Genomic DNA, 21,132 nt, shown 5'->3' on the forward strand with positions numbered 1-21,132 from the left:
CAAAATGTGTGAGGGCAGAAATTTTGAATGCCTACTGCCTGTTCTGAGCAGCACCCCTAATGGACTTTTCTCTCTATTATAGGTGAGCTCTATTCCCGGAGGCAGGTGGTGCTGACCCTGTAACCCAAAGGAGGAAACGGCTGGCTAAGCTCAGCATTGTTACTGGTGAGTGAGGGTGCCTGGGAAAGCTCTGGGCAAGCTTAGGCCAACATGGTGGGTAACTAGTTTGGGGATTGTTTTTACCTTCAGTACAGATAACTCATAAGTGAGTATCTTCCTACTCCATGTCTAAGAGGTCGGATGTTGCACAGGTAACTTTCTGAACTGGGAGGAGGGTTGAGACTGCTCTCCTAGAGTTGCCACAAGAATGTCTGGGATCATTTGCCATGAGTAAGGCAGAGCAGGTCTGTTTCCTTCTTGCTTCTGCTAGCTGCTTTCTACTGGGATGTGGCGGGTGGGGAGCTATCCTGGGACCTGGTGGCTGTACCTGTCCTCTCACAAGCTCTTTAACATGACCTCACAGCCCTTAGATACCTTTTTTTTTTGGTGGGGTGGGAGGCAGGTACAGAGTTTCGCTCTTGTTGCCCAGGCTGAAGTGCAATGGTGCGATCTTGGCTCACTGCAACCTCTGCCTCCGGGTTCAAGCAATTCTCCTGCCTCAGCCTCCTGAGTAACTAGGATTACAGGCATGCACCACCATGCCTGGCTAATTTCATATTTTTTAGTAGAGACGGGGTTTCTCCACGTTGGTCAGACTAGTCTTGAACTCCCGACCTCAGGTGATCTGCCTGCCTCAGCCTCCCAAAGTGGTAGGATTACAGGCGTGAGCCACCGCGCCAGGCACCCTAGAGACTTTCTTAGCTTTAGTTTTTACTGTAATCTGCCAAGCTCATAGGTCAGCTCCAGAAAATCCTGTAGTTTCTTCAGTTCTGCAAAATGTCATATGAATAATGGTGAGAGTGGAGTGATTAAGGCTTTATAAATGGGATGTCAGGGGAACCTGACAGATGGTGAGAAGGAAGGAAAATCCACACATTAAGAACTTACTATGTTACTGATGTCAATCTAGACAAATCCCTTTTTGTTTGTGTGTGGGGGGTTTTATTTTTGTTTTTGGGAGACAGGTGTCACTGTGTTGCCCAGGCTGGTCTCAAACTCCTAGGCTCAAGTGATCCTCCTGCCTCAGCCTCCTGAGTAGCTGGGATTATAGGCATGTACCACCACAGCCTGCTCTGAAACCTCATTTTATAGATGAGGAAATTGAGGCTCAGGAACTGAAATAATTTGCCCAGGGTTCACACCTGGGAATCCATAAAGCTGATGTTAGAACCCAGGTCGGTCTGACCATAAATGCCATTGTTCTTCCTGACCTGACAGGCTTTCCTTGGGCTGCTAATTTCCCTCTCTAATTCTGAATTTTCTTACAAAGTTCAAGAAGGCAGACTTAGGAATTCAGAAAGGAGATTCAGTTGAGGGGCTGAACAGGGCAGGTAGGAGTTGGAGGTCCCTCTGAGCAGTGGTATTTCTAGTGAAGGGAGCTACTAGACTGAAAGATAGGAAGAACCTTCGAGCAGGCAGAGGCCCAGGCTAAAGTGACCAGAACAAGAAGAATACCTCTGTAACACATGGTATCTCATAAACACTTGGGCCAGTACAGGATAAGGACCTGAGTACTGGCTTGAAGTTGAGAAACCTGGGTTTTTATCTTCTCTCAACGTGTGCCCTTGGACAGTCTTCATTCCCCTGTTTGTAAAGTTGGAGTGCCTCCCTGTCCCCTCATGTCTCATGTGTGTACACCAACCATGCAGGTATGTTACAGAGAATCAAATGAGAAATGCAAGTTGGAAAGCTTTGTGAATTGTAAAGCAGCATCAATGAAACAAGAAAGTGAGAGGAAAACATTTTAAGTGTCTGTCTTAGCTCGTTTTATGTTGTTATAAGGAGTACCTGAGGCCGAGTAATTTATAAAGAAGAAACGTTTATTTGTCTCACAATTTGGATGTCGGGAAAAGTTCAAGATTGGGTGTCTGCACCCAGCGAGGGCCTTAGGCTGCTTCTGCTGTGGTGGAAAGGGAACTGCTGTGGCTAGAAATCAGATGGTAAGAGAGGGAGAAGGGAGATGCTAGGCTCTTCTTAACAGCCGTCTTTTATAGGAACAAAAAGAGTGAGAATTCACTCGCTTCCCCTACCCTCCTTCCAGGGAGGGGATTAATCTGTTCATGAGGGATCTGCCCCCAGCAATCCAAACCCCTCCCATTAGGTCCCACTTTAAACATTGGGGATCAGATTTCAGCAAGAGGTTTGGAGGAGTCCAGCATCCAAAATATAATAGTATCTGTGGCATCTCAGTCCCTGACCTGTTTGCCGCCCCATTCCCCAAAAGTAAACGGGAGGATTTTCCTCTGGAAATTTTCACTGTAAATCTTCTCTTATGCCCTTCTCCTCCTCTCCTTTCTTTTGCGGGCCTTACCCATAGCTTAGTTTTTCCTTAAGGAAAAGGATTCCAGGGCACAGATGACAAAGCCAAGTGGCACAGATGACAAAGCCAGGTAGCACAGGCAGCCACGATTTGCAATGTATAGGCTGCAGAGTGCAGGTTTAAGTGCACTCATGAACCCTGGCATAGGATACTACAGCAGTTCCCAAGAGCCCATCCCAACAGGAGTTGGCACTCCACTGAGGTGTTGCCTTGTTCCCTGCTGTCATCTCTTGAAGAAGGCTATTCCTCCTTTGGCCCTAGGTTCCCTGCCTGCCCCTGCTTACTGCTAGTGAAAAAGGCTCTTGTACTGTAGCCTCACATTTTATGGAGGCCATGGTCATGCCAGTTTTTCTACCATCTTGTTCTCCCCCTTTACCAATGATGGAGACCATTCTCTTCATACTGTGTTTTAACGATGGATATTCTGTTCTTCTGTCTGCCTGAGAGTGCACAGAGGGTTTTGACCCCTACCTTCCCTCCTACTCTGAATATCCAGGCTCTTGCTGACACTTCTTTTTGCCTTGTTAATGTAAAGTTCTACAGCTTCTGGCCTTTCCCTGGCCTGGGTGCCAAGCTTGGATCTTATACGCTTCCTGTAATAACTGCTCTGTGAAGAAGCTCCACTATTAACTTTTAAAATATGAATGATTCCATGTAAATCAATGTATAATATATACATTTATATATGATAAGCTACCCATATAATACCTTATTTATCTAATAGCCTCATTTTTCCAGAGTCCAACTGAAAAACGAGGGAAGTAAAGCATTGTCATCCTTAAGTATTTGCACAGTGCTAATTTATTCTTATTTTTTATTTATTTATTTATTTTGAGATGGAGTCTCACTCTGTCGCCCAGGTTGGACTGCAGTGGTGCGATCTCCGCTCACTGCAAGCTCCACCTCCTGGGTTCACGCCTTTCTCCTGCATCAGCCTCCTGTGTAGCTGGGACTACAGGCGCCCGCCACCACGCCCAGCTAATTTTTGTATTTTTAGTAGAGACGGGGTTTCACCGTGTTAGCCAGGGTGGTCTCAATCTCCTGACCTCGTGATCCGCCTGTCTTGGCCTCCCAAAGTGCTGAGATTACAGGCGTGAGCCACCGCGCCCGGCCATTTATTCTTATTTTTACGTGTTGTTGTAACAAGCTTAGCATTTGGTTTCTAAAACCTCATAAGATTAAAAGCAGCATATCAAAAAAGGGAGAAAAGCTGCTGTATTAATACCATCTAGGGGTGAGAGCTGAAAGCTGACTGAAAGGGGAGGGGTGAAAGAAGAATAAGTTAAAACAACAGTCTGGAGGCCACTTAATTTAGGAGCAGCACCTCCACAACTATGTCCCTCAGTAAGATGAGGGTGGGGCTGGGTAATTCTGTGGTGGTTTTGGGTTCCTCTTGAAAGCCAAAGTTTTCAGAAAATGTTAAATTAAGTATTTATAGTGTCTACTGTATATTATCAAGCACTATACTGAATGCTTTACATAAATATATTTCATTTTCATAGCAACTTGGGAGGTAGGTGGTGATATTCTTATTTAATAAATTACTTGAGAGTTAGAGAGGGACGTGTAAGCAGTGATCAGAAGAGCTAAGCTTAGAACCCAGAAGAATCTGGCTCCAGAAAACCAAGTTTTTTTCTATTATATCCTACATTGGCTCTTTCCCCACTACCTAAAACCCTGGTCCTTCTCAGGCTATCTTAAGCTAGTAGTCCCCCACTACTCCTTTTTCATTCTCCTATAGACATTTTTTGTTTTGAAGATACACATTTATTCATTCATTCAGTGAGTGTTGGAGTGTCTGTCATATACCAGTCACAGTTTGAAGTGTTTGAGGTATGGCAGTGAATAGAATAGTTTTCTCTCTCTGTAGTTTACGTTCTAGTAGAGAAAAGTAGATAAACGAATAAATCTGAAGAAAAAGCAGAGTAAGGGAATAGGGAGACACTGGATTATTAAGGAAGGCCTCTCAGAAAGTAAAATTTGTGCTGAAATATGTAAGAATTGAAGTAGTGAGCTATGTGTATCTTTGGGGGAATAACATTCTAGGCATAGAGTTCAGCAAGTTCAGAGGTCCTGAAATAAGAGCATGCTTGTTGTGTCTGAGGAACGAAAGGAGGCCATGTGGCTACAGGTGTGGTAAGAGCAGACAGCCTTCCTTACCTTGTTCCCAATTTTAGGAGGAAAGTATTCCATCTTTCACCATTGTGTGGTGTTCAGGCTAAGGAAGTTCCCTTTTATTCCTAGTTTATTAAGGGGTTTCATTATGGATGGGTGTTAGATTTTGTTGATTTTATGGTCTTTGTTCTTTATTCTGCATTGACATTACATTAATTGATTTTCAGATACTAAATCAACTTCACATTCCTAGAATAAATCCCACATGGTTGTAGTGTATAATCCTTTTTATATGGAGTTAGATTTGATTTGCTGGGGAGTACTGTTCTGTAGTTTTCTTAGGTCTTTATCTGCTTTTGGCATTAGGGTGACCTCATGGAATGAATTGATATGTTCCCTCCTCCTCTGTTTTCTGAAAGAGTTTGTAAAGGATTGGTATTATTTCTTCTTTAATTGTTTGATAGAATTCATCAGTGAAGCCACATGGGCCTGGGCTTGTCTTTGTTGGAAGAGTTTAAAATTACTAATTCAAATGTCTTACTTGTTAAATCTACTTAGATTTTCTATTTCTTTTTGAGTCACTTTTGATAATTTGTGTATTTTAGGAATGTTTCCATTTCACCCAAGTTGTCTAATTTGTTGGTAATTTGTGTCTTTTTTTTTTTTTTCTTGGTCAGTCTAGATACAGGTTTGTTCATTTTGCTTGTGTTTTCAAAGAACCAACTTTTAGTTTCATTGTTTTTCTTTTCCATTGATTTTTTTACTATTTTTTACTATTTTTATTATTTTCTAATTTCTGCTGCTTTGGGTCTAGTTTGCTTTTTTCTAGTTTCTGAAGGATTAGTTTATTGAATTTTGAGGCACAATACACCCCAAACCAAACAATTCTTCAGGCTTAACTCTACCAGTGGACTGTCAGTTTGCTCTTTCTGATACAGTAGCCTCTGGAGAGGTATCAAACTTCAGAGGGGGCCTGATTCAGAAACAATAGGGAAGACAAGTGGCCTGCAATGTATATGTGTTACCAGTAGAGAGAGTGCTAGGGCTAGACCCATAGCGCTTGGCAGCCTGGACCCTACCTCCCTGAAATCAGCACTGGGCAGGCAGTGAGGCAGGATGAGCTTCGAGTAAGACATATGGGGGTGGTGTAGCAGGAAGTCAGGTGACACTTGGCAAGCCAGGGCCTCCCAGGCTTCTGAGGAAGTTTCCCTGATAAAGAGCTAGAAGAGACAGCTGCCTACCTCATGGACTTCAGAGGCTTCACAGTGGCTTTTGGGGGACCTTTCTGAACACCTCTTTTGCCTGTTACAACTGAAATTCTAAGCAGAGATTTGATTCCATTAAATAAGGGTTACAGTGCAGATGCCATAGGTAACATTGAGGTGGGAGGGGCTCGAGCAATGCCTGGGCTTGCTGGGGACTTACTCGTGACCTTTAGTTTCCTCATCTATAAACAAGGAATAATAGTTTCTACCCAGCCTACTGTGTAAAGCACATTTCAGATAAGTGCTATATAAGACCATTGGATAGTGTACAAATGTACAAGATTATTAATATTAGTAATTACAGTGTTAGGGACCTGGGATAGAGTCTGAGAAGGTCTGGGAGCAGTAACAGTGCATCATTGTCCTTCAAGGTATGGGGATGAATGTTTGACCAAGGTGGACCTGGTGGCTTAGAAAGGGCAGGAGATTCATTGTCTGCCAGTGTAATCATCAGATGGCTCCTAGAGAATTCTGTGGAGGAGCGGGGATCTGAGGGGGAGGCTGCCAGAGCAGCTCATGTAAGAAACAGCTGTTCCTATTCACTCTCCACCCAAGGATTTTGGCCATATTTTATTACTTTGGTTCCAGAAACAGCTGGCTTGCTTGAGGATTGCTGTCATAGCAAAGCAATAACCTACAGCTTGCTTGGGGGAAAGGAATCGCATGCAAAGGGCTCTGAGCGCTATGAGGTCCTGGGTTCCCCTGCTTCCTTCCCCAGTTTTCATTAAAACTAAAGAAGATCCTTTTGTCCCTTTGGAGCAGCAGGCCAGAGCAGAACAGCCAAACAGGAGAGGGACCTATAGATTAGATTAACTGGAGGGCAGTTCTAGGGATTTTGGCTGTGGCAGTGAGATAGGGTCCTGAGCCTAAGAACATGGCCAAGAGAACAAAATCTAAGCTGGGTAACAAAGCTCAAGAAACCATGGTCTGTGAGCAATGGTGTTTCTAGAACTTTGAGATGAGTAAGAAGTGAATAAAGGGGACTTATTGAATGGGACAGATTGGGGGGTGCTGAAAACCTACTTTACCCCATGAACACAAAGCAGAAATTGCTTCTTTGAAATTATCTGTCATTGTATTATTTGAGTCTCCACTATTCATCCTCACCTCATTGCCACCTCCCATATCCCTAATTAGCATAATCTGTCAAGAGTCAGCAATTCTGAGTACATAGGGCAAGAGGTAAAAGATAAAAGATATCTGTGACATAACTCGTCTTTAGGAAGATTAAGTAACTGCATCTTTCCCACTATTGTGTGTATTCTTAATACTAAGATTTGGGTCCTTGATCTGACATTTATTTTCTATGTGACTAACTTGTCTGAGCTGTAGTTTCCTCATATAAAGTAATGCCTACTTTATATAGTGATTGTGTTGCTAGTAGGAGATGATGAAGAAAATACCTGGCTTGGCTTGGTGCTCAGTCACCAGTGATTGGAATAAATTCTGATACCATGTGTTGAGTGTCAGATTGAAGTAGAAGAGTGTGGCGACCCAGGCTCTTAACCCTGTCTTACTGACTCAAACCTGGGAAAGCATTTTATACCTGGGCCTCTTCTTCCTCAGTTCTACAAACAGGGAATGAGGTGGAAAGTTGGTCCGTAATTGCTGATGTTTCTTCCTGTTCTGTGTCTCCAAGGGCACGTTGTTCTGTGGTCCAAAAACATTAAAGAGTCAACAGGGACCTAAGAGAAGTCTCAGGTTCGGTCCTGCTTAAGCCTGCAGCAGGAACAGTTAAAAACAAAGAGCCACCATCTATAGTAAGGTGTTAGAAGTGGCTGGGAGTCTGCTGCAGGGCAGTGACCTGCCTGTCACCCAGCATTTGGAAAATAAATTTCAAAAAAAAGATCATCATGGCCTAGAAGGTTGGAAACTGAGTAGCTAGCAAGTGTGAGAGAGGGGCCATGAGGCATAGGACCCAGATTGTGCTCTATCACCCACTCACTGGGTGTTCCCAGTCAAGCTGTTTCTCTTTGCATCCTCCGTATCCCCATCTGTAAAAATGAGTTAGGCATTGTATTCTCCAAGGGCCTCTTCAGGACTAGCTTTCTGAAATTTCATTGGCCCCTTTTTTCTGGCTCTTCTGTTTGTACTCTAGTTTTTGCCTTTGGTACTGAGGATTTCATTTATGAGAAGGCTTTTTAACCAGACAGGATTTGTCTAGCCCTAGAGTATTCAGAATGCTCTTGAAACTATCATTTCAGGCCATTCAATTTTCATCTAGAGATGCCTTGGTTCACCTGATCCTACTCCCTCATTTAACACTGAGAGATAATGCAACAGAGAAGAAAGACTACAGGCTTGACAGCTGACCCTGAATTCAAATTCCTGCCAATATTAGCTTAATCTTTCTGAACCATATCATCATCATTTAAAAGTGCAATAATGGGCTGGGCATGGTGGCTCATACCTGTAATCCAGCACTTTGGGAGACCAAGGAGGAAGGATCACGAGGTCAAGAGGTCGAGACCATCCTGGCCTACATGGTGAAACCCCATCTCTACTAAAAATACAAAAATTAGCTGGGCGTGGTGGCATGTGCCAGTAATCCCAGCTACTTGGGAGGCTGGGGCAGGAGAATCGCTTGAACCCAGGAGGCGGAGGTTGCAGTGAGCAGAGTTCCTGCCACTGAACTGCAGCCGGGGAAAAAGAGGGAGACCCCAACAAAAAAAAAAAAAAAAAAAAAAAGTGCAATGGTGATAATAGATTCAGCACACAGAATTATTTTAGAAGAGGAAAGAAAAAAACTGAGGCCCAAGAGGTGAAGTCAGGTTCAGGTTCTCACCCAAATCCAAATCTCTTGTGTCTCGTTCCAGAGTTTTTTTTCCCCTCTAGAGCCAAGGTCAGTTGTGCCCATATGGATATGGTAGCAAAGATTGGAACTGAAAGCATGTCAGCTTTTTTAACATCTCCGCCAACAGCCTCTCAATTCCCCTGTGGCGTGTGTCAATAACACAGCCCGTACTTGTTTTAGAAACAAGCGCTCCATAAGCACTCCTGTTTGATTTGCTTTGGCTGGTACAGGATCCAGATGCTCTTAGAATAGCACGACACTCTCCAAATCAGCCCATTCCCATTCTGAGCCACTCACAGCTCTGATCTGCTGCTGGCTGGGGTTCATCCCTGAGTCTTCCCTACCTATCATGTGAATCACATTCAAACTTTCGCTAGTTTGCCCTTTCCCTCTTGAGTAACATTTATTGTGTGCATACTGTGTGCCAGGTATTGTGACTTTAAATAGATTATCTCCCTTAATCTTTATAACTCATTAAGCTATTAATAGCTCCAGAGGGGAAAGCTGAGGCTCAGTGAAGTGAATGAATTTACTGAAGCCATATCTAGTCTCTAAAAGAGCTAGAGTTTGAACTGAGTCCTGACCCTATCGACTAAGCCTTAAGGTAAGCTGTTTCCTAAGTATCACACTGCCTCCCTGGCCTCTGACCACTGCCCTTCCAGGAGTGTAGAGTGTTGGGGAGTACCCAAGAAGAGGCGTTTGGTGCCCTGAGTGTAATAGGAATGTCTTCCATGCCTTCAGTGTATTTTCCTGAGAGTTTCTGCACTCTGTGCCTCAAACCAACTTCTCCAGAACCCAGGTATAGAGCCCGGAGATCCAAGCACTAAGTGAGAGAGGCCATGTTTCCATCATGATCATGGAACTGAGTCCCTAGTGAAAAGTATATTTGTCCCTTTCAAAGTTGAATGGAGAGAGTATTTCAAGCAATAACCCCTACTTGTATGCCCAACTCTGAAGTACAGGGAAGGAAAGGGAAAGGGTCTGTCCTCGACTGTGATAAGTCTCCTCCAGGGACCTGGCAGGAGCAGAGACATGCACACACAAAAGATGTTAGGACTAAGATTGTTCAGATAGGTTCTCAAATCTGTACTCAACAGTTTGCAAAGCGATTTACCTTCAAGAAACCGTACTGTGAAGAAACTGAAGGAATCTGCCTTTATGTTGCAGAGCCAGGGGCTAGAGTCCAAATCTTTAGTCTTGATAATGCCAGTGAGGCTTAGTCTTCCCTGAGAGGGTTTTCTCCCTGGTGTTGGGCCTACCCAGTCTCCAGTTGCAAAAGGAGCAGGCCCTTAGTCTCTGTTTTTTTCTGAGCCTTCCTCTGCCCTCTTGTCCCCCTCCTCACTCATTCATACTCAATTGCTAGGGACTTATTTTGAACCCTTATAGGGTATTATTTTTAGGCACAGGGTGATAGGAGATATTTTTTGTCTCTGTATTTTCCCCAGGATCAGTTGCCATAAAATCATGGAATTTTAGGATATCAGAGTGGGAAGGGACCTTAATTGACAGTCATCAAGTTTACATAGTAACCCTTTTTTAAAACATTTAAATCTAAAACAGAGCTTCTGGCTGGGTGCAGTGGCTCATGCCTGTAATGCCAGCACTTTGGGAGGCCGAGGCGGGTGGATCATCTGAGTTGAGGAGTTTGAGACCAGCCTGGTCAACATGGCAAAACCCTGTCTCTACTAAAATACAAAAATTAGCTAGGCATGGTGGCACACGTCTGTAATCCCAGCTATTTGGGAGGCTGAGGTGGGAGGATCGCTTGAGCGGCGGGGGGAGGTTGCAGTGAGGCAAGATCAAGACACTGCAATCCAGCCTGGGCAACAGAGCAAGACACCGTCTCAAAAAAAAAAAAAAAAAAAAAAAAAACCCCACCACCAAACACTACTGCTTTGGCTGAAGCAGCAGCAAGAGGGCTAGTAGCTCAGCCTCCCCACTACCCTTACCAAACAAAGACAACCCCCCAAAGCAGCTGCCTTAAACTTCAGGGTTCCCAGGATCACAGTTTGTAAAACAACTGACCTGAACCAACTTTCCCATTTTATCATTGTTAAATTGAAGCCCAGCAAAGGAGAATAATGTGCCAGGGTCACAGAGTGAATTAGTGGCAGGTGCCCTGACTCTCTGCCTTGTGTCCTTTTTACTGTTCTGAGCTTTATGTCATTATGTCATTTCATTAAGTGACCACTTCTAACACTTGACTAGCATCCTGTGCCTGGGTGTCAGGCTTCTCTTGCCTCATGACATCTGGTTCTTGTGAGGTAGGCAGGCTTGTGAATGTGTGTGCCTCGGTCAGGGCATAATTTTCATACATGGAGTGAGTGTGTGTCAAGTTTTGTTTAATTGTTTCATGTAGAAACCAGCAGAAGTAGAATAGCTGCGAAACTGGATTTAGGTTGTTAATGAAAGAAGGACTGCTGAAATAAGATTGTTTTGGTTAGTGCCCTGATGAAAATATAACCTTTGAAATTATTTTGTCTGCATATAAAAGGTATACCTTCTTAGTTTTTTACACATTAACCTCTAACTGCAGAGTTTTAAAACATTTGGACCCTAATCATTTGTGAAGAATAACAAAATTCCATTTCCCAAGAGTGTCAGATGACTCTGTTCATAATAAACAATGTGTCTAACATGACTTTAAGTGGTCACACAATCATCTTTTTGCCTTCCGAATTTTGGATAATTTTCCTTAACATACAACCACTGAAAATGATCAGAACCTATTGTGTTAAAGCCAGCTAGAGCCATCCCAACCCAGGAAGGCAGCTTTCTGCTCAGGGAACAGACCTGACCTCTTTACTAAGGTTTCTGCAGTCAGCAGCCATCAGCAAGATCTTGAGTTCGCTCTCCTTGCAGCCCTGCTCAGTGGCCTGGAATTTGGCCTTTGCTAACCCTAGACTTGCTTCTTTTTCTTCCCCTGTTCAAGGAGTCTCTTTTCTTGCTTGTGGTCTCACCCTCAGGACCATCTTGGATGCAAAGAGGTTACAGATTTCCATTTGGAAGAATTTTATTTTATGTGCAGAGCCAGTTCTACTCAGAATAAGCAGCTGCTTTCATTATGTGGTTTTGTCTCTGAACATGTTTTGTCCATCTTTCCATCCCCACTGCTACCACCCAAGGCCAGATCTTAATAATCTGTCTCTGGCAGCGTTTTAATTATCAACTCACTTGCCGCTCCATGTCTAGTCTTTACCCTGAAATACAACTTTTTCTCTCTCCATAGCTTTTAAGACACAGGTCTTATTCCTATGACTTCCTTGCTCATGAAACCTCTAAAATCTAATCTTAGTAGCATGAAATTTGAGGTTCTGCAAAGACTGTTTCTCCCTTTTCTTTCCAGTCCTTTCTCCAACCCTCTTTTCGTACCCTGTTCCATAGGGGTTCATACTAGTGGGTAGGAATATTAGAGAAACCATCTTTGGGACAATATGAAGGTTAGGAAGCATTCTTTGTTGTGGGGCCATGTTAAGATTTAATTTGGTAAACCTTTGTGCTGGGCACAGAAATAAGTCCTAGGAATAAGGAGTAACCAAACACATGGTTAAGGCTTTTGGAGCCTGTAGTTGATGAAGGACAGGAAGGTAAAGTTAAGTAGGCTAGAGCGATAATCACTCTGAATGGAAACATGGAGAGTGCTTTAGGAGCTTGGAGGGGACCACTACCTGAGAGATGAAGGAATACCTCCCAGAAGAGGTAATATTTGAGTTGGACTTCAAAGATGAGGCATTTGGTAATTGTAAAGGGGAGACTGTAACTTCTAAGCAGAGAGACCAGTGAGGACAGAGGCACAGAAGCTTATGTGTGTGTTTCAGAGAAGGGAAAACAGTCCATTGTAGCCAGAGTATAAGAGTTCAGGAATAGGACTGTGGTTAGGGTTAAAGTTACCAAAGGAAGTTGGGGTCAAACTCTGAAGGACCTAATGTTGGAGGCTATTGTGTATGTACTGTGTTTCACACATAGCATACAGTAATACTTCATTAATTAGGTGATATATCTTTGTCTATTTGTACGAGTACGTAGCTCTGTGTTAGTATGTGCATTAATATTTTTTTTGAGATGGAGTTTTGCTCTTGTTGCCCAGACTGGAGTGGCAATGGCGTGATTTCGACTCACTGCAACCTCCTGCGTTCAAGTGATTCTTCTGTCTCAGCCTCCCTAGTAGCTGGGATTACAGGCATGTGCCACCACACCTGGCTGATTTCGTATTTTTAGTAGAGATGGGGTTTCCCCATGTTGGTCAGGCTGGTCTTGAATTCCCAACCTCAGGTCATCTGCCAACCTCAGGTGATCACCCGCCTCGGCCTCCCAAAGCGCTGGGATTACTTACAGGCGTGAGTCACCACACCTGGCATGTGTGTTAACATTTGAAGAACCATTGAGGCTAAGCAAATATCAGAAATTGAAGCCAGAAAGACAGATTGGACCTAAGCTTACCTAGGCTTGGAACTCCTGAGATGTTCCCCAGTCCCACAAGCCGATACGTTAGTCACAGAAAGCCAGCATTGGAAGGGACCTTAGGGACAGTGTTTTTTTTTTTTTCTTCTTTTTTTTTGAGACGGAGTCTCACTCTGTCGCCCAAGCTGGAGTGCAGTGGCCGGATCTCAGCTCACTGCAAGCTCCGCCTCCCGGGTTCACGCCATTCTCCTGCCTCAGCCTCCCGAGTAGCTGGGACTACAGGCGCCCGCCACCTCGCCCGGCTAGTTTTTTTTTTTTGTATCTTTTTAGTAGAGACGGGGTTTCACCGTGTTAGCCAGGATGGTCTCGATCTCCTGACCTCGTGATCCGCCCGTCTCGGCCTCCCAAAGTGCTGGGATTACAGGCTTGAGCCACCGCGCCCGGCCAGGGACAGTGTTTATACTTACGTACATTCAGTTATCCATTCAACAGATGCCTGATACTGCCCATAGAACTGGGATACAGTAAACAAAACGAGGACTGCCTTCATGGAACTTGTTATTTATTTATTGAGACAGGGTTTCACTCTGTCACCCAGGCTGGAGTGCAGTGGCGTGATCATGGCTCACTGCAGCCTTGACGTTCTGAGCTTAAGCAGTCCTCCTACCTCAGCTCCTGAGTAGCTGGGACTACAGGCATGCACCACTACACCTAGCTAATTTTTAAATTTTTTTATAGAACCAGGGTCTCCCTATGTTGCCTAGGATGGTCTCAATGTCTTGGGCTTAAGCGATCCTCCTGCCTCGGAGGCCTCCCAAAGTGTTGGGATTACAGGTGTGAGCCACTGTGCCCAGCATAGAACTTGTTTTAATGGGGGAGACAACAAAAAAATTAGTAAATCAATTATGTAATTCCATATGCATTATGAAGAAAGATAAGCAGGAGTAAAGTGTTAAAAAGTGGCCAGAGTAGACCTCATTACCAGCTGAGAGAAGAGCAGGTGAAAAGGCCCTGATGCAAGAACGTGTTTGTAGAATAATTAGAAGGCAGCCAGTGTGGCTGGAGCAGCAGCAGTAAAGAGGAAAGAGGCAGGAGATAAGGTTGGAGAGTGGGCAGCTGAGGCCAGAACATAGGGCCCCGAGGTCCACTGGGCTGATGAGGAAATGAGGTTGGCATGTAGCCAGGATCACACAGCAAGTTAAGAGCCAGGCCAGGATTGGTATGGTTCTGGTTCAGCCTCCCTGCCTTTGCTCCCTGCCATCTTCTTTTGGCCAAGATTAACTTGAATCCCATTTAATACCTTCATTTTCATCTCCTTCATGCAGCTCTCTGTCATTTCTCAGACCTACATTTGCTCACATGACTTGGTAATAAAGTGATTTCTGGAAGGTCATGGCTAGACTGATCCTTGGACATGTTTTAGTTCAATCCCTGGTATTAGAAATCCAGAGAGGGAAATTGGCCTGCCCAAGGCTACTTACCTAGTTAGGAGTAGAACTTGATTTCCTTTCCCCAGTTCTCTTGCTGTCTGGTGTCTGACTCTTCATTTTTTGTGTGCTGTTCCCTTTTTCTTACAGTTTCCAGTGGAAGGGAATCAAGTTGTGACCCCACGTAATTGACACAAGCAGCTACTAGCATTCCAGGACTCTCTGCCACCTGCCCTCACTTTAGCTTTTTATTTGGTCTTTGTCATGTGAATTTACTGTTCGATTCAGGCCAGTGTCTTTGAACTACTACCCTCTGCAAAGACATGTTGCTAACTCTGCATCCTTGCTCATGCTGTTATTCCCACACCTGAACTGGCAGCCTGCTCTTAACCACCGGTCTGTATCCAGGAGGCTTGTCTTTGAAGCCCAGCCCCAGTCTTATCTCCAAAGAAGCAATGTGGAAAGAGGATAAAGTTTGGAGTTGGATATAGTTGGATTTGAATCCCAGCTTTGGCACATGCTGGGACCAAAGAAATCTTAGGCAACTTGACTTCTGAGAGTGTTTTTCCTGTTTGTAAATGAGGCTACTAATACCTGCTTTGTGGGGTCCTTGGAAGGATTATTTAAGGTATTGTATGTGTACATACTTTAAGCACTGGGTAAAGAGAAATTCTTATTCACTCCTCCTCAAAGGTGCCTTCTGAATGCCCTTTCCCTTTTTCCTAATACCTAATAGGTAACATTTCTTGGGAGGGTTTCTGTGTGACCGGCACTTTGCTAAGTGTCCAGTACTTTTAAAAGGCACTTAACTCTGCACGTGATTCCATAGTTGTCGCCAAATAAGTTAATTTTTAAAAAGCACTGATCTCATTTTTTATATATTGGTGTTATTCTTGTTGTATGTAGAGGCCAGGTTAGGATTCAGTATATGCCTGTGTTCCAGTTGTTGCTCTGTGATTTTCTAACTGTGTAAACTTGAACAAGCCACTTGACCTCCACTCTTTTTTCTTTTCTTTTTTTTTTTGAGGTGGAGTTTCACTCTTGTTGCCCAGTCTGGAGTGCAATGGTGCGATCTTGGCTTGCTGCGGCCTCCGCCTCTTGGGTTGAAGCGATTCTCCTACCTCAGCCTCCCAAGTAGCTGGGATTATAGACATGCACCACTATGCCTAATACTGTATTTTTAGTAGCGATGGGGTTTCTCCACGTTGGTCAGGCTGGTCTCGAACTCCGGACCTCAGGTGATCCTCCCGCCTCTGTCTCCCAAAGTGCTGGGATTACAGGCGTGAGCCACTGCGCCCGGTCTTGACCTCTAGTGTTTTTCCCACTAGAGCCCTAAAATTCAACACTAGTTACATTTGGAAACCTGACTTGCTTATCTGCTCACCTTGGAAAATGTATCTTTGTTGAGTACAGAGCAGAGTAGCACCTGGGCTGGCCCTGTGTGACTTAGAGCGGACAGTATGGGAGGTGGAGAACTGGGTGCATGGGAACCATTAGATCAAGGATTGAAAATTCCTCACAAATCAAATAAATCAAAAGGTTTCTGAGGTGGGAGCAGGGGGCAGTGTTGATGGTGACTGCTTGAATTATCTTCTAGGGATGGAGGATTGCCAGCTCTACCGAGTGGAAGGACTGGTGATACACAGCCACTCTTGCATGTGCCTGGGCAAAAGACAGTGTGTTGGTGGCAAATGCCTAATGTGTCTGTGGCTGACCATGGGCCATCTCTGCCGTTCAAGACATCAGCTGCTGGCAGGGTTGTATTGGTTTGATAGAGCTTTAGTCTTCGGAGTCACACAGACCTGAATTCAAATCCTTCTCTGACATTTACTGTAATACTTGTGTTCCTTAGGCTGATCCCTTCTTTATCTCTCAGATCCTCTTTTTCCTTTTCTGTAAAATGGTGTGGTTGATACCTGCTTTTGAGGTTGTGAGGATTTAAAATAACTTTGGTAAATAGGTACCACACAATGCCAGATACTTAGCTGGGTGAATAGCCTGGTGATCTGTGACTGTTAGCTCTTTGAAGACCAGTATCTCTAGCAGGTAGCAGTAACATCAGCACTGCTCTGATTCCCTGACCAACCCCCAACCCCACCTTTGCCTCAGAGTTGTATCTGAGTAAGCAGGATTGTTACACAGCAGAGATACAGGAGCAGAGCAGGTAGCTCAGGAGCCACTGATGAACAAAAGGCTTCTTCTCTCTGTTCCCAATAAATTGGTCCTTGGGGATCCTAGCTTTGAAATTCTAATTGACACAGGAAGGAAAAGATTCATTAGGCTCTGGACTCATTAAAATGCTCTGCTGCTCACCTACAATTTATTCTTGGCACTTCGTCAAGAGGAATTAAGTAAACCAACGGACTGGGAGGCTGCTGCTGACAGCAGAGTCGCATGTCTCTTGTGCTCCTGGGGGGATGAGAATATTGGGCCTCCTATGCTATGGAGCATATAGCTGGCTTTAGAATCTCCTCACCCCTAGGACTTCACGAGTCTAAGTCTCATGTGCTTTTAACAATGGAGGGACCTTCTGAGATCATGCAGTATAACTTATAGATGGTCCAAAGAAGAACTAGGACTTGCTCAAGGTCATGAACACATTAGTAGTGGAGTTAGAATTAGAATCAGTCAGGCAGCATGACTTCCAGGTCAAGAATATTTTCTCTGCATCACCTTTGGATTTCTACACCCAGTGTTTCATTCATTCAGCCTTCAACAGAGGAAAGTAAATACCCGATCCAGTATTAGGAGAGATTAGAAGGGCCTCCATGTCTGAGAGAGGGATAGGAATTAGCAAGGAGAGATGAGGAAGGTTAAGGCTGAGGAACTGGCATCTTTGAAAGCCAGGCTCTGAAGGGGAAGTTGAATCTTGCTAGAGTGGAGGAATTGAGGGAGAGATGAGATGTTAAGGCGAGTCGAGTCTATGAGGTTTGGGCCACTGCATGGTTGTAAAGAACCCTAGACCTGGGATTAGGAGTCCTGAGTTCTAGTTAGTTTCTGCTACCAATATGTTAGTCATCATTCTAGTAACACTTCACATTTTTTAGATGTGCCATGATGGGCACTGGGGTACAAAAACGCATAAGGTGTGTGTAATCCCCTCCCTCAGAGATCTGTCAGTTTAATGAGGCAAGCAGGCTAATTAACAACCCCTATAATAAAGGAACAGTTACCTCTGCTGTAGGAAGTCAGAATTGAGCTGTGTGTTACTTTCAGCACTTTCTCTGGGCTTTGATGATCTCACCTGTCAAATGGTAAATAACCACTATCTTATGTAGCTCATAAACTGATGGGAAGACAGACAACTTTGTAATAATTGGCGTTTGTTTGGCATTTTGTGGATTTCAAAACACTTTTGACATCATCAATTCATTGAACCTTAATTGCAATCTTATGACTTAGGAAATTTCCCCACAGTGTACAGATGAGGAAACTGAGAGAGGTTGAGGCTTGTTCATAGTTTTCACAGCTTTTGATTAACAAAATTTGGGATTATAAATCTAAATCCCATGCTGTTATTTTGAAAAGTATAAAGATGGCAACCTTTCTATCCCCTACTTAGTGGCAGATTGTCCCCTTCTTCCCCCTTTTCACAGTCACTAGAAATGCAGAGAATGTCTACTCTGTATAAAAAGCAGATCTAAGCTGACTGGGGAGAAAGAAAGGAGCTTGTTTCAGGTGTTCTTCAGACTAGACTCTAAACTTTTAAGATCATGTGCTCCTGTGCTCCCATCAGCTCCTGCTGTTCCATCTCATGCCATTTACAGAGTGCTCTCTGAGCCACTATTTCGTTGGCTACCCATAGCAACTTGTGGGGTAGAAAAAGTGTGCTTTACAGATGGGCAAACTGGGGTCCAGAGTCCCTGAATTGTACATACCAGAACCAGGATTGAATCTAGAAGTCTTGGGCTCCTGACACCAAACAGGTGCTCTTAACTTACAGTATATAGGCTCCTTTGATTCAGTTCAGTTCAAACAATCCTTGAATAGAACCCATGTGCCAGAGACTTTGCTATGCAAGAGAGCCTCAAGATGGTTAGGCTCAAACCATCTCGGTCCAGTACCTTACTTAAGAACAGGGACTTGTGTTATTTACTTCTCTGTCCGCAGTCAGGACCTTGATCCAGAAATGCTTTGCTGTTGTTTTTGGCCTTAATCTGCCAGAAACTAGAGGGAGCAGATGGCCACAGCAATGTTATGAGGATATGATCTCAGGCAGGGCTAAAGGATGAATTGAGAGTCCTGCACGCAACTACTTCTGTGTCTGTGCCTAGGCCCTTGTCAGGGTAGTCTCTGTCTCAAAGGAGAATGTAGCTGGTCAGCCTGGTCCCATTTCTCATTTCCGGTCACCTGCCCATCTTGCCATCCCATATAATGGGATTAGTCTCCTGGACAGATCTCATACAGAGGTTGCTAGGATTTGCTGTCCAAATGACCCTTTGGACCTATTTCCCAGGCATGTTCCAAGATGATGGTAAGGAGTCTAGCCCCACAACCAGTGTGACATTTCTATCCAGATAACTCCTGGCTCACAGGCCTCCTGCCAGGCTCTTACCCACTCCGATGTTTTCACCCTGACTCCTAAGAAGCAGATTGGCAATTTAGTGTGAGTCTGTCAGACAGCCTAGCAAGTCATCAATACTGTGAGAAATGGACATATTTCCTGTTTATTCAAAAATTCTAATGAAAATTTTAAGGAGCACTATTTGGGAAGGGATGATTGGGAACCTTGCAAGAACAAACAGCTTAGAATTCATGAACAGAAATAGCAGCGTTTATTCATAATGTTTCAGATGCTCCTAATATTCACATCTTTATATATTACAGACCCCTTTCATACGTGTTACTGCTTTTGAACCTTAGAGCAACTCTATGAGGGAAGCAGTGTAAGGATTAGTATTCCCACTTGATAGTTGAGAAAACTAAGGCCCAGGGAGCTTTAAAGAGAGTTAGGGACCATCTGATAGTCATGGTGGCAGAGCCCAAAACAGAACGATGATTTGGAAAATGAGTACTCCTGGGTTTGAAATCTGGTGCTTGCCACTTTCTAGTTGTGTGACCTTGGGCAAGTTACTTGGCCTGTCTGAGCTCAGTTTCCTTCTCTGTAATACGAGGATAACAATGTCTACCCCTTATGATTGTGTACGGATTTAATGATATAATTAATGGAAAATGCTAGCACAGTACAGAACACGTGTTAGGAGCTCAGTAACTGCAGGTGTCCTATCTCATAGGATAGTGTTTTCAGTATGTTGTTTTCTGAGTCTTTGAAAATTGATACTTTCACTGCAGTAAAATAGACTACATACAATAAATTCTCATTAACCAGAGTATCATTTAAATGCCTCACTAGGTTAAGAGAACTGGATAAGAAGGGAAGCAGGGTGCTCCAGGCACTGGCTAAGTACTCCTGATGCAAATCACAGTAGGTTAGAGCTGACAGGGACCCTAGAGGTCTGTCCCAGTGTGTCTTCCTCAAATTGTGTCTTTCTCAGAAGAGATGTTAATAATTTGGGAAACATCAGATTGAATAATGCTAATAAGTACATTTCTTAACTGCTGACTTCTCAGACCCTTATTGTGTGTGTCTCTTGGGAACTAGTTGAGAGTGGAATATGCCAAATTTCCTCTTCTTCTTTGACCTTGGAGCCCCTTTTTTGAGGAACTCTCATTAATGTCTTGAGGAACCCTGATTTTCCATGGAAGATTTCATGTAACGGACTCAGTCCAGTTATTCAATTTTTAAGATGAGGCAAGCTTAAGGTTTCTAACCAAGGTCTACAGCCCATGGCAGAACCAAGTCTAAATCTCAGGGTGCCTAACTCTTTCCTAGGCCACATTATAATTTGTACTCCATCATTGTTCCTTTTCTAGCCAGCAAATCCTAAAATTACAGAGGATCCTGCAAACCACTAATCAGAGAGCATTGTTAGAGCGTCAAGCTTTCTGTTTTGATGTGTTTATCTCAGTAGGCAGGAAAATGAGGAAACAACAGGCTTAATGGCCATCAGATGTTTCCAAACAGTTGAAGGACCAGGGGTCAGGTAATTATCTCAGTAACTGGAAAGGTGCCCTTACCCTGCAAAGTCGAACTCTGTTCTTCCTGCTGTAAGAGGTTTGAGTTACATCTGGGGGACTCATCCAGTAGGCCCACAGTCCAGCTCCTACTGAGAACTAAGCTCTGACACCAGTAATATAAAAAAGATCCTTAGAGGGGTTTGAAGAGAATGTGTCAAATTTCTGCTCCTCTGTCACCATCTCCATCACAAAATTGAGTGGGTAGGAATATCCTGCTGGATTTCTATCCAGACAGTGGCCGAGGAAGTTGGCTTTGGCATTTGGTGAGGCTATCCTTGCATTTTACTAAGCCTTCTGGTTCAGATCAAGTTTTTCTTTTCTTTTTTCTTTTTTTTTTTTTTTTTTGAGACAGAGTCTCACTCGGTTGCCCAGGCTGGAGTGCAGTGGCGCAATCACGACTCACTGCAACCTCCCCCTCCTTGGTTCAAGTGATTCTTGTGCCTTAGCCTCCCGAGTAGCTGGGGCTACAGGCATGCACCACCACACCTAGCTAATTTTTTTGTATTTTTAGTAGAGATGGGGTTTCTCCACATTAGCCAGGCTGATCTCGAACTCCTGACCTCAGGTGATCCA

At 44.0% G+C, this 21,132-nt stretch overlaps 1 protein-coding gene across 4 annotated transcripts in view; it reads left to right on the top strand.

Annotated features, from left to right (window-relative positions):
• RALY (RALY heterogeneous nuclear ribonucleoprotein) overlaps positions 1–21,132 on the top strand; it is a 91,645-nt gene that overhangs the window by 42,466 nt on the left and 28,047 nt on the right. For all 4 annotated transcript variants that reach the window (XM_023220450.2, XM_023220449.2, XM_023220451.3 and 1 more), the window contains exon 2: positions 83–165. The gene's annotated coding sequence lies outside the window, so the exon portion shown is untranslated. The remainder of the gene's footprint in view (positions 1–82; positions 166–21,132) is intronic.

This window comes from Piliocolobus tephrosceles, chromosome 20 (genome assembly GCF_002776525.5).
Source record: "Piliocolobus tephrosceles isolate RC106 chromosome 20, ASM277652v3, whole genome shotgun sequence".
Classification (NCBI taxonomy): Eukaryota; Metazoa; Chordata; class Mammalia; order Primates; family Cercopithecidae; genus Piliocolobus; species Piliocolobus tephrosceles.